The sequence below is a fragment of the Molossus molossus genome, unplaced genomic scaffold (genome assembly GCF_014108415.1).
Source record: "Molossus molossus isolate mMolMol1 unplaced genomic scaffold, mMolMol1.p scaffold_m16_p_23, whole genome shotgun sequence".
Classification (NCBI taxonomy): Eukaryota; Metazoa; Chordata; class Mammalia; order Chiroptera; family Molossidae; genus Molossus; species Molossus molossus.
Genome location: NW_023425359.1, coordinates 19,011,756 through 19,025,157, shown reverse-complemented (window position 1 = coordinate 19,025,157; position 13,402 = coordinate 19,011,756).

The window sequence follows — 13,402 nt, the reverse complement described above, 5'->3', positions numbered from 1 at the left end:
GCCGGCTATGCACAAGGGCAGCAGACAAAAGCCACCCTGGGCAATGCGGGGAGGCGGAGAGGCCAAGTCAGGAGAGAGCTGGATTGAGCTGGGCAGAGCCCTTCCAAAGTCATAAATTGCCGGTGCTGTGCGTCTCTAGCCTGTCCCGTGTTTATTTTTGTCCTCATTTATTTTTAGGGCTGAGGTTAGAAGATGACTCTCAGGCAAACCTTGAGAGGCGACTTGTTGCAGGTAGGCAGCAGAGAATCTAGAAAGTGCTGTCTTCTTCCGCCTTAGTGGGATCAGGGGACACAGGAAGATGGAGGCGTTCTCTGCGTCTGAGGGAGCTGGAAGGGGCGGACGGGGCGCGGGTGGATTTCTAGAGGACCCTGCTTGTTCCTGTGGAGACAAACAGCCAAGGAAAGTGGGCCAGGGTGTTGGCAAAATATATGCCTTGAATGGTTTTAAGAAACTTCTGCTGTGCACTGAAAATCTTTTCCCCTTTCCTCGGCTCGTCTCAGAGATTGGTGGGATTTCACAGTGATGGAACACATTAGTGGTGATGTATAGAATATAGGTGGGGGAGAGCCCCAGAAGAGAAACCCACAAACACTAATGAAATTGGGAGGACCTGCGTGCAGTGAACTATCTCAAATGTCAGCCAACTTGTTGGATTGTGTGGATAGCGTTAAGTTGACTTAAAGGTCAGAATGATGATCAAGATGTTTCTTTCTTCTTTTTCCTTTTTATTTATTTATTTTTAAACAATGGACAAGGGATCTTGATCTTTTAAGGAACATTGTCTTTCCAGCCAAAATTGACAGTATACCTTTTGACTTGAAACCATCCTTTCCAGTAGAAAGGATGCCTGAAAACCACCATCTTTTGTTCTAGACGGTACCCATTTTTTACACAAGTCCTGAGTGACCAATACGATGCCACGTGCAGAGGGTACAGAAACGAATAAAAGATGACCCTGTAAGGGACCCATGGGCATAGAAAAAGTCATTATGCTGTTGCAGTCACATGGACAAAGATTACCAGAGAGGCTGAGACAGACGAGAGGTTCAGGAGAATTCATGAAAACTTGACATTTTGTATTGCAACTGGCTACACCATCGTGTTCTTATTCCAGAGCTCCGCAGAGGCTGGTTGATTGTTGGTCTGGTTTTATTCACCAAAGCTAGATGCAAAGCTAGATGTTTGTTAGAAGGGGGGCGGGGGGCAACGTTTACACAAGAACCAGTCCTGGGGCAGAAGAAGGTACTGGGAAAGAGAAATAACATCTATACCTGGCTTTCCACTAGAGGCCTTCAAAAATGGTCTTCAACACCCATTTCACTTGCTGTTGTGTGTCTGCCCATTTAATGTATTCAGAGATAAATTCGCTTGTAGTGAAGATGTATTAGGTCATCTTCCATTCGATCAAAAATCACCAGTCTTAGGGCAAAATGAAGAGCACCCAGAAATTTTATAAGGGTGGGAATTGACGTCATTCTATACAAACAGAGGCACAATCTTAAAATCTGAGAGTATAGAGAGGAGTTGATGAGGATATTATTAACGATGACAAGAGCTAGTTAGCCCTCTTGAATATTTATGGTTTATTTTCTATTAGGACAAATTCATTTCCAAAGGATGAATCAATTTTTCATATTTTCTCTGCACTGCTGATTTAAACACAGAGCATTTTCACGTTCCTTCTCATTCAGAGTCATAAAAGTGTGGGAAAATATTGTAATAAAATAAAATACTTGCTTAGAGCTGTGTTATAGCTTAAAGCAAGGTAAAATCAGGGGAGAATAATATTTCTAGGAATCAAACATACTTCCTCCGTTAAGAGTACATTCACATTATGCTGCTTTTGAAAAAGACCCAGAGGGTGGAGGTGGACCAGGGTAGAGAGGGGGGGATAAACGGTGATGAGAAAAAGGGGGAAGAAAAAGACAGAAAACATTTCTAATCCTTGTAATAATAGAACATAAAATTTAGGCAGTCTTATTAACAGTCACTGTTAAAAAAATGATCCAGATATTGAATTTCCTAAATGTCAGACTATTATATATATATTTTTTCTCACATGGACATATAATTAATTTAATTAACTAAAAGTTTTACTATGATATGGCTTCCCTGACAATCCTTGGAAGTTTGTGTCACTTAAAGAATTTTAGGAAAATAAGTAGTATGTATTACTGCTTAATTTCTGTGTTTAAATGAGTAATTATGTCGATGTAGTATGCATTGTGGATAGGGAAGAGAAATTGTTTACATTGTTAGCTGTTTCTCTCTGTCCACGACTCTACCAATGACATAATTAATAGATTTCTTTCTCCTAACAAGTATCAGTATAGCAAAAAGCGCAACTAATAGTGAGAACCCAATACGCAACACAATTATTCTTTCTTTCTTTTTTTTTTACTGACAAGTATATCTTTTATGTAAAAGAATTTTAAAAATTAAATTATGAGCTGCCATGACGTGTTGCCGGCAACACTGAACGTGACATTTTTCAATGCTAGCCTGTCATAGGGCGTCTCAGCATCACGTGTCTCTAAGTAAACATGTCGCTTTGCCTCTTTGAACCGGTGCACCTGTCTGTGAACCTGTCGACACAGATCACCTGAAACAGTGCGCGGAGCATTTCCTGAGAGGAAGGAGCTCTGGGAGGGGCTGTGGGGGGAGGGGAACAATTGATCAGTGATCATCAGAACCACAAAACATCTCACTACACTCTGCCCTAGAGCCCTCATCCTCAGGGGTTTAGTCTCTCTCTCTTTTTTACAGAACAATTAACGGTGGTTAGAAAAGAAAAACGACAACAGGTCTCTCTCTCTCTCCTCTCTCTCTCCTCTCTCTCTCTCTCTCTTCTCTCTCTTCTCTCTCTCTCTCTCTCTCTCTCTCTCTCTCTCGAACATCAGTCATCTGCAGCCAGACTTCTGTGTTTAAATTTTCTAGGTAAAGACCAACAAACGGTAAATGCCATCCCATCAGAAACCCTGGGATCTAGCGTCAATCACCTGCAAATTCCTCCAAACACCTACATTGAGAAAGAAAATCCATTTCATTGATTTACAAAGGCCCGTATAAATATAGATATGGCTGGGCTGGGGAAGGGTACATTTCATCTCCGCCGGCCCAGCCTGAAATGAATCTGCAGAGAGAGTGAGTCTGATTGTCACACACTCAGTGGCTCTCGGGGAAATTTGTTAGAGATCATCTGAAAGTCAGCCTTGCCTGAAAAATAATAGCCCCCCTACCACCAAAAAAACAACCCAAAGAACTAAAACAAAACAAAAACACAAAAAGCCTCACCCCACATTTTGCTCAAATGAATTTTTCCCCTCCAAACACCACCACCTTGATACTTCCCACATCTGCCCTTCCTTCTGCCTGGTGGGTTTTCAGAGGATCAGTGTGGGGCCGTTTAGAGTTAGGATTTCACGCACGTGACAGGGAATGACTGCACGCTGTGAGCTGTCTGGGTGTGTTGAACGAAGAAAGAGAAAACAAAAATTGAGCAGGCTGTCTTTCTTGTCTCGTTTGCCAGGCCCCATCATAAAAAAGCAAATGAGTTGTGTAGCTGAGCGCCTTCAGAAGGATGCAATAGCGGCGCTGGGCCCACAGGCGCGCGGGGGAGAGGCCACTTTGCGCCGCCCTGCTAGATGGATGAGCCTGGTGGCGGGTGAGCACACACGTCCTGCCTGAATATGAACAACAGATTTGTCAGCGTGTGACAGGCTGACAGTCCCGCCCCAGCTGCTTGTCCACTGTCGTTACATCAGTACCTCGTCTCTGTACTCGGCAAAGAGGCAGGCAGCTTGGCAGTTAGAAACGGCATCGGCTGGAGGCCACGGTGCCAGAGCGCATTGGAGAGATGCAATGTAAACCCTCGTGCGCTCCTCCGGCAACGTACCGCAGGCCTCGGAGGCTCGGTCCCCCGATTAGGTTTGTGAAACAAAGAGGGTAACTCGAAATGAGAGCTGGGCCGGCAAACGCTGTAATTTAGCCTTCATCAGGGTGTTCGTGGAGCTTGGTTTTGAAAGAAAAAACATGCTTGACTTGAGCGCCGTGAAGGAGATGCCCGGGAAAGTTTGCTCAGTGTCCCCGCTATGGCAGTGACTGCAAACGCAGCTGAAAACCCATCAGTGAGCTACACCATAGCGCATAAAGCCTCCCAACCTTACGATGAGGACTAAACGTCCCCATTTCTACCAGTCAGACTCCATTGTTAGGGTTGCCAATCAATAAGGACATATTTAACGGCATAAAAAATGTGGGAATATCTTTTTGCAGACTTTATGGTAGTCATTGTAACAACTACTAAGTATCCTTTTTTTTTTTAACTACAGTTCTAAAATCTATAGAAATCGATTAGGAAGAGTAGAGATAACGCTACTAAGAAACTCTGCACACTGCTTTTAAATGTCGAAGAGAATGAATTAAATACATTGTGTTGAGAGAGAAAAGGGGGAGAAGCAATGCATTTCAGTGGAACTTTGCCATCGACTGTGTTCTTCGGAAGTTAGAGCATCACTTAATGCCCTGCGCTGCCTGATCCAGCCCCAGCTGACAGGTGGGATCTAAAAACTGAGAACCCAGGAAGATATACACCATGGTCTTTAGTGGCTCCTTCGGAGCTGTTAGGCCTGTCAAGGCATTAATAAGCAGTATTTAAGGGTCCCTAAGTACACATTTGCACAACGTTCCCCAAGGACTTAGGGAAAGCTATTATAGTTTGTTGGATCAATAATTATTATCATTTCATTCAAGTTCCCTGCAATACAGTGGACGGGCCCTGGGGTCTCCTAGAATTCTCGTCCCAGGTCATGATGCAGCAGTGTGGGTCTCGGTGTCTCATCCACCGCAGTTCCTGCCAGGATCTAAACGAGAGACGGACAGACTGCAGGCACTGTGCACATTTGCTGCATGAATGCAGAGCCCCCCACAAGTGCTCATGCTTTCTCCCACTCGATCCATCCTCTGGACCACTGCCAGGTGTGTTCTAAAACAAGTCAGTGATGCCCTGTGGTCTGGTGGTTCCGAGTATGGGCACTAGACTAGGCTGCTGGGCCTGGGTCACCTGAGTCACAGGTCTACTACTTATTCGACGTTTCCGTGCCTCCGTCGTCCTGTCTGTAAACTAGACACGGCGCAGGACTCGTCCTGTGGGATTATTATGAGGCGTTGTCATACGGATGAATTCTATTATGATCCATACTTTGTAATAGTCATTTCCGTAGTCCTGATCATCAATGTGATCAGCCCGCCCTCTGTGTGCTCCGCAAACTTCATTGACTCCCACTCTCTACTCTCTCCGGACTAGAGCATGAAGTCCTGTCTCCGTAAAATAGCAGACATGGTTCTTCTCTGTCTGGTCTCACTTGACCTCCATCATCACCTCCTACCACTGCTACCCCCCTTCATGCCACTGTCACCAACCGGTTGATCCTTCCTAAGACCAGCCCATGTTCTCTCGGCTCCGTGCTGCCTTCCGAGTGATGACCGCTCCGTGAATGATTCTTTCTTTCTTCTCTGTCTGCCATGGCCCGACCCGTTCCTCATGATCCAGCCTTCGTGTCTCATACGAAGGAGAGTGGGTTGTTCCCTCCTGCGCACTTACGGGATGCTTTGTCCAAACCTCTCTTATCGTTCGGGTCAAATTCTATTACAATTATTTGTTTCTGTACTTGGTTTTCCTATTATTATTGGAGATTACCTAAGACAAGCAGTGTAGTTTGTTTAGTTTTGTGATTCCGCCTCTCCTGGCATTAGGGCTGGCACAGGGGAGCGAGCAAGAAGCAATTTTTGAATGTCAGCCTCAGATAAAATGACCGATATGATCACAAAGGTGACAGAAACCAATGAAAGTAACATTTGGAATTGTTTGCTCTCCACAATAATGTGCCTTCTAGAGACAAAACAAAATAATTATTTTTTGTTTATACCACATTTTCTTTTGAGATGTCATCTTAATTTAGGATTATCCTGTTTGCTGTAACCTCAGTGTTCGAAAGTTGCAGCCAAGTGTTGGGAATTCATCCTGCGACATTCATTCAAAATGCAGTTGGAATTGTCACACGTATGTATTTCCATTTGAAGGAGGGTTGAACAAGCTTAAAAAGTTTATTTATTTTTAAAACATTTTAAGAGTTGATTTCAGAGAGAGGAAGGAAGAGAGAGAGAGAGAGAGAGACAGACAGACATCAAATGAGCTGGCACCAACAATGATCTTATCATGTGAATGAGAAAAGCAGGATTTTAAAACAATAGAGACATCAACATAAAAAAATCAGCTGTTATAGCAAAGAACAGCAAAGGAAATTGGAAAACGGTTTTGAATTTTTTTACGGTTAATGTTAACACTGCCTACAGTGGGAATTATTGTGTAAAAAAAAAAAAAAAACCTAACATGCAGCTTGGGCTGTAAATATTCACCCACGTGGATGTGGCGCGTGGTAGATGAGTTGTTGGTGTTGCCGTAACTATAGTTTGAAATGGAAGCGTGGGGAATTTTGCCATTTAAATGATCAACACCCAAAAAAACAACTTGTTTAGTATTAGATGCTCCATGCTCTCAGAAAATGAGGCTTCTTTTTAGATATTGAACAAACCACATGTACATTTTGGCCTTTATTTATACTTCGTTCCCACCAACTACATCTTCCTCCATCTCTCTGTCTGGAAAGATTACTTTTCTTTAAGGATCAGCAAAAAAACTCACCATTTTTTAAAAAATCGATTTAATACTATTTGTTGTTATATTTTTATTTATTTTATTAATTTTTTTTTTTTTTTTTTATCCTCACCCGAGGACATTTTTCCATTTTTTGTTCAGATAGAGCGGGAGGGAGAGAGAGGAAGAGAGAGAGAGAGAAACATCGACGTGAAGGGACACATCGAGTGGCTGCCACCCGCACGACCAACCAGGGCCGGGGACAAACTGCAACCGAGGTACATGCCCTTAGCGGGAACCGAACCCGGGTCTCTCTGTACCGCAGGTCGACGGTCCAACCGCTGAGCCAAACCGGCCAGGGCGTTATTAATTATTTTTATTAATTTCCCCCATTGACACCCTCCTCTCCATCCCCCGCCCCATCCCCAGCTTTGTTGTCTATGTCCATTGGTTATGCGTACATGCATATAAGTTCTGAAAACTCACCTGCTTTAATCACCTCTGTAAGCAGGTATCTTTAACATTTGAACACCAATAGCTTTATATAAATTATCTGGGTGCTTGGCATAAAGTCTTCTGTATAGTTCCGTAGCATTTCAGTTTTTAAAATGTCTTTATGGGCTGCATTTCATTTTATCTTTATTATAACCCACTGGGAACGTGGGAACCAGGAGAAAAGAGAACACCAAGGCTTTAAAAGTCTCAGGCTGGCCCTGGCCAGTTTGGCTCAGAGGTTAGAGCCTTGGGCCGTGGATAATTGAGTCTTGGGTTCGATTCCAGTCAAGGACATGTATCTCAGTTGCGATTCATCCCCGGCCCTGGTTGGGATCATGTGGGAGGCAGCCACTGCCACTCAATGTGTCCCTTTCACGTTGATGTTTCTCTCTCTCTCTCTCTCTTTCTTCCTCTCTCTCCCACTCTATCTGAACAAAAAAATAAAAAATAAATTAAAAAAAAAGGAAAATGTCCTCAGGTGAGGATAAAAAAAAAAATAAATAAATAAAATAAAAGTCTCAGGCTGCCCAAGGCAACCCAGTGTGTGCCCAGGCCAGGACTCTGACCACGAACTGCAGCTTCTCCTAGTAGCCCATGCTGCATCCCAGTCTCTCTTTGTCCTTACGAGGTGAATGTCACAGGAAGGCAGGAAGAAGATGGTGAACAGACTGCTCCCAAAATGTCCAGATACCGGCAGGTTTTGCACGGACATCGAGCCCCAAATGCTGCCCACACAGTTTTATAAACAGCCTACATTTTATCAGTCATTGTGTACACTACACAGGCTTTCAAATCCTGACGTGATTAACCAATATTCTATAAAAGTGAGCCTGGCCTCCTTAAACAGACAGGTTGCTGTATCATCAAGGTACCTGGGAAGTGCCCGGCCAGTGTGGCTCAGTAGTTGAGCATCGACCCTGCACCAAGAGGTCGCCAGTTCGATTCCGGTCAGGGCACATGCCCAGGTTGTGGGCTGGATCCACAGTGGGGGGCGTGCAGGAGGCGGCCAATCAATGTTCTCTCTCATCAATGTTTCTATCTCTCTCCCCGCCGCCTCTAAAATCAATAGAGAAAAAAAAAATGTTTAAAAAGGTACCTGGGAAGTCAGTTAATCGGAAAGCATGTTGGGTGACTGAATGCAGTGAGGACTGAGTGGCCAAGAGGGTCACCGTGGGCGCCCCTATCCAAAGAACGCCGCAGCAATGTTTTTGTTCTATGGAGATTCTCCTCCTGCAGGAGAAGCTTGAAATAACCCTGTACCTTTCCTGGCAGAGCAGGCGAACATGGTGGGCTGTTCTCTGGGGAGTGTCCGACGGTGTGTGATTTCGAAATTTCTTCTTTCCCTCGCTACAGGCATGCCTGATACAGGGCAGCTTTGATCCTTTTCCGTACATTCATTTTTTCTTTTAAATATAATGTTATATTCTTAACAGATATAAGCCTTTCTGCACCTAGCTTTGGCTTTGCTTTTATTCCTATTATTAGAGTGCTCTTTCGGCGACCAGCGGCTTCCTCGCAGCATTTATGAGGATTTGGCTGTTACTTTTTATTTATTTTATTTCAGTGGTGGGGCGTCTGGAGTTTAACACTAGCAAGGGGTCCAGCAGATGGGGTATTCTGTGGGTTGATTATGCACGAGGCCGCCCCACACCTTGGCTGGGATTTCAGCTCTGCTGCACCCCCCTTGTCTGAAGCCCCAGAAATCTGCCGCGGGGGTGCCTCCCAGAGCGGGGGTGTGGAGCGGGAGGGAGGAAGGGTTTCGGGCGAAATTGCCGAATCCTGTTTGCTCACCAGCAGGCAATAAGTGAAGAAGCTTAAGCATCGTCTTCCTACCGTCTGAAGCCTTCGGACCCTGCAATCAGGCGCGGGGACCGTGTTCCAGAACAATTGGATCCGATGACAGCTTATTACGGGAAGCGTCAGTTTCACCGAAGACGCTGGCCAGGTGCACAGAGTGAAAAACAGGCCCTCTTCCTAATTTCTACTCGATGAGCCACAATTTTGGAGATGATAGCGGAGCGCTTATTCAGATTTCGAAAACCACTTTGTAGGCTTAGGGACCATTGGTGCCCACAGGGCCCGGGATGGGGCATCCTTGCGGGCAGCGGGCAGCACCAGGCAGAGCCAGGGTCGCCCTGGGCTGGCTGAGCTCATTCCGGAGCCTGCCCAGCCCCCTCCCCCACCCACACTGACAGCCTGAAGATGAGTTAAACACGAGGTCCAAGCAGCAGCGAGAGCTAATAGTTCACCTCTTATTTTGGTGTTAAGGTTGGGATTTATCATCCTGCCGGTGATTGTGGAGACGCCTCTGAGTCAATCCTTTATTTCTAAGTCACCACGACACAGCCACCAGCTGGCTTGACACCAGGTAAACTTTCCTGAGATGCTGGCCGTGGAAGAAATTACACCCGCAGGAAGGAGTGTGGCTTCCCGTTCCCGTCACCTCTGGCGGACAATTTGTTCACAGATCTGCGTGAACTTTCCCTCCTAGTTAAGAAAACCGGCTGGAGGCAGCCCTGTGTGAAATATTTCCACTCCTTCCCACTGCATTTAAGTGTTTTCCCTTAAATGAAATAGTCAGACAGCTATTCTGATTCGGGCGTTTTCAAAAATCTGAGGCTATTTGAAACATTTCTAATTTTTGTGTTCTAACCTTTGGGCCTGCAGAATTTTTATTTTTTTATTTTATTGATTCATTTATTCAGTCAGTCAAATTTCAATTACGGGTCAATGATCGCTCTGCTGGGTGTAACTAAACGTGGATACATCGCTTTGGTGTTGACTGGATATTATTGTTACTCTGTTAATCCATGCTTAGAAAGGCACACGCAAGTTACAGGGCTAAGATGGGTGGAAAGAGATGAGATTTACTCAGGGCGTCTTCTGTTGGAACTCATTACCTCTGGGTCCCGGATACAAGGGAGAGCTAGTCATGCAACTGGAGCTGCTCTTTGATCTCTGCAATTTTCTTTCCCTTTTTTTTTTTGGTTGCTAATGGAGGACCACGGAGGCACTCAGGAGCTGGATGGGTGGACAGGGCCTCTGCTGATTGTAGGGGAACCATCTGGGCATTAACAACTTACCGACCAGCAGGGAGCTCGGAGCCTGAGCGTGTGAGACGGCAGAGAAAGAAGCGACCTCTTCTCACAGTTTATCTACCGTGCTCTCCTCCCCTCCGTGAGGCATCGAGACTGTTAAACAGCTCAAGGAAAAACGTCCTCTGTTATATACCCATTAACATAGGTAAAAAGTGAAGTGACTGATATGCAGAATTATCCCGTGAGGAGAGTCCCTTGAAATCATGGGCCTCCTCTATGGACAGGACTCACTGGGCTAGAACTGGATAGAATTGGGCTCAGTTACAGAAAAAAGAGATGCAAGGCGATTCAAAACATCCCATTGCTACAAGGTGGGGCTTGATCGAAGGATGATAAGGTGTAACTATAAAATCTTAGATGATTGCACAGTCAGAGAAAATTCCATTGGTCAAGTTAGGATGGTACTTTTTAGGGTTGTATAATATATTTTAATATGATCCAACCTCCAGCAGAGTATTAGTACTGTCTGGAAGTAGCAGAATGCTTAGGTTAATTTGAACAAAAAGGAAACATTAATTATCGTGTAAAAGGGTGTCTCAGGAACTGAAGCAAAGCCTCAGAGAAGAAGTATAACCACAGGAGAGTGCTCAGGACTCCTTATCAGCCTGGACAGGCTGTTATTGGACCTTCTGCTCTGCTAACATAAACGTCTAAAAAACTGGACAATTAACTGTCCTCATGATCTTAGATTTGCTTTGCCTGAATCAGAGATGGGGATTTAATAAATACTGGCCTGAAGACTCCAGCTTTTCCCTTGTCCCTCTGTTGGGTGTTTAACGACCTGTAAACCAGCACTAGAGAAACGCTACCTAACGCTCCTCCGTGGCGTGAACTATCTCTGTGTCACGGGAAGGACCCACCTGCTGATTTACTGGTTTGCGAAAAAGATGTTTAGACCCACGTGGGAAGTGTCCCGTCCAGTCACGTAAAAGGTCAGTTCCGTGGAAAGAGATGGCACACTCTCCTACAGAAAAGTGCTCCTTTGTCTTTGCGAAAGACCAGAGGGTCCTCCAGTAATGGTCTCCGGCCTTCTGTAAAGAGAATGTCTCGCCACCTTCAACCCGGCTCCACGCTATAGAAAACCCAGGCATTTGCTTCCTCTCTTCATCCTCTGCTCCGCCCATGACCCCCTTTTCACACGGACTGTCCCTGCTTTCTAGTCCAATGGCTTCCCCGTTCAAGAGACCCGTCCTACCAAAGCCAGAATGAATCTCTTAGTTCTAATCCCAGATTCCTGGGAATGGTCTTAGGGAGAGGGTGAAGGGGGGCGGCAGACCCAATAGAGTCCGCCCTGGGAGACTGAGCTTGGATGTGGCCCAGGGTCGAGCCGTCTAATCTGGTTCTTCTGGGACAGTCTTCTCAATGACACACCCTTCCTTGGGGGCCGGTTACTATTCCTAACTAGAGGAGCCTGTGAGGTACCCACACTCACACAGAAGTGCCGGGGCTGGGCGCTGAATTCCGCCTGGGATGACTTGAGTGCCGTTTCCATGATCTAATGTCAACATCCACAGTGGAGCTGTTGGTAAAATGAACCTCCTTTTTTGCTAGTCAAACCCTATCATTCTTCAAGGAGCAGCTCCCGTCCCCCCTATTCATGTAGCTTTCCCTGACATTCCTTAGATTTTTCCTCTCTGCACCATCCATTTGGTACTTATGAACATGCGTCATCATTGTTTCACATTGTAGTATTTCTAAAATTGGGGTACATCATACATGGGTGGTGGATGATAGTTTGCCAATTTCTTTCTTCTTTCTCTCTCTCCCTCCCTTCGTTTCTTTCTTAATAGTACATAAATTGAAGGTGCATCTTAAAATTGTTAGCATCTTAAATTCAATGAAGTGCAGTAGATGCTGCTTTGATATCTAAGTCCGGATGTGTCTTAAAGCCTATGTAGAAACAGTATAATCACGGCTTCAACACAACCCATGGCGGGAACCCTCGGAGCTCACGGTGGTCCCATGTGACCAGTTCTGGCCAATGGATCCTGAACAGAAGCATGTGTGACACCCCTGAGCCAAGGCAGTTAAGTGCTGGGGTTCCCTGTTCTCTCGCCCTGCCACGGCAAAGGTGGGGGCCCACGGGTGTTATTGAACCCTCCCTGACTTAACATGTACAGGGCTACACTCACCTGCTGAGTGGGCCGTGGAGGCTCCTTCTGCTGGGTTCCTACTAAGCAGAGACTCTTTACTTTCTACCCCCAACACTAAGTAGCAGTCCTGGGGAGCTGGACCTCTGTTGCTTCCCATCTCTGTGCTTTTTGTTGTCTATGTGCTCAGCTAAACGCCACAGGCAGCCTTCTTTTACAACAAGGGGATCAGGGAAGGGGGAAATAATCTTAGAAAGAGGAGGAAACACAAGGAAAAGCATCTGACTTCTAGTATCCAAAGGTGTGGGGAGCTTGCGGACGTGACGGGAACATGAGCTCCCCCTGCAAGCCGGGACCGTTTCGCCCCCCGCTGGCCCACTTGGGTTTGGGGGAGCATCTGGGACGGACTGATGTCCAGCTTCCGCCCGAGCTCGCGTGCTTTTCAGAGAGCCGTTCTGAATCCGCTGTTTGCGCAAATGCCTTTCGGGCCTTCCTCCCCGAATCCCCAGATCTGGACACGGACAGAAAGACTGTTTGCTTTTATGTAATCAGATTCTCTGAAATTTAATCCTCCGTCCTATTTATGGCTGAGCTGGCCACTCAAAATTAAAATGAACCTTTCATCCCTGTGTATCACAAATGGGCATTTATCAGGATACGATTTTGCAATCCGTCTGAGGATGGAACCAGAATTTGTTTTCTTTCCGATTCACTATGTAATTACCAGGCAACAATAACAAAAGTGACATGTTTGAAGAACAGATAAAATGCTGTAAATTGGCCAGTAATGGTGATATTTCCTCATCTTCTGAAAAACCCATTTATTCTCTCTCTCAACAAATCAAGGCATTGTCAGCCCGCACTCATCTTGTGTCCAGAGGGCTCCTTCGATGCCTCGCTGGGGGTGAGCCCCGGAATGCAGATGAGGGCCCCTGGCAAAGGCTGTCAGCACAGGCCGCTGGGCCTGGCGCACCTCGATTTCGGAACCGCCCATGATGGGGCCAGGACCTCCCATGCACTAAAAAGACCGAGCTGACACACTGGACGAACTGTTAATTTTTTCC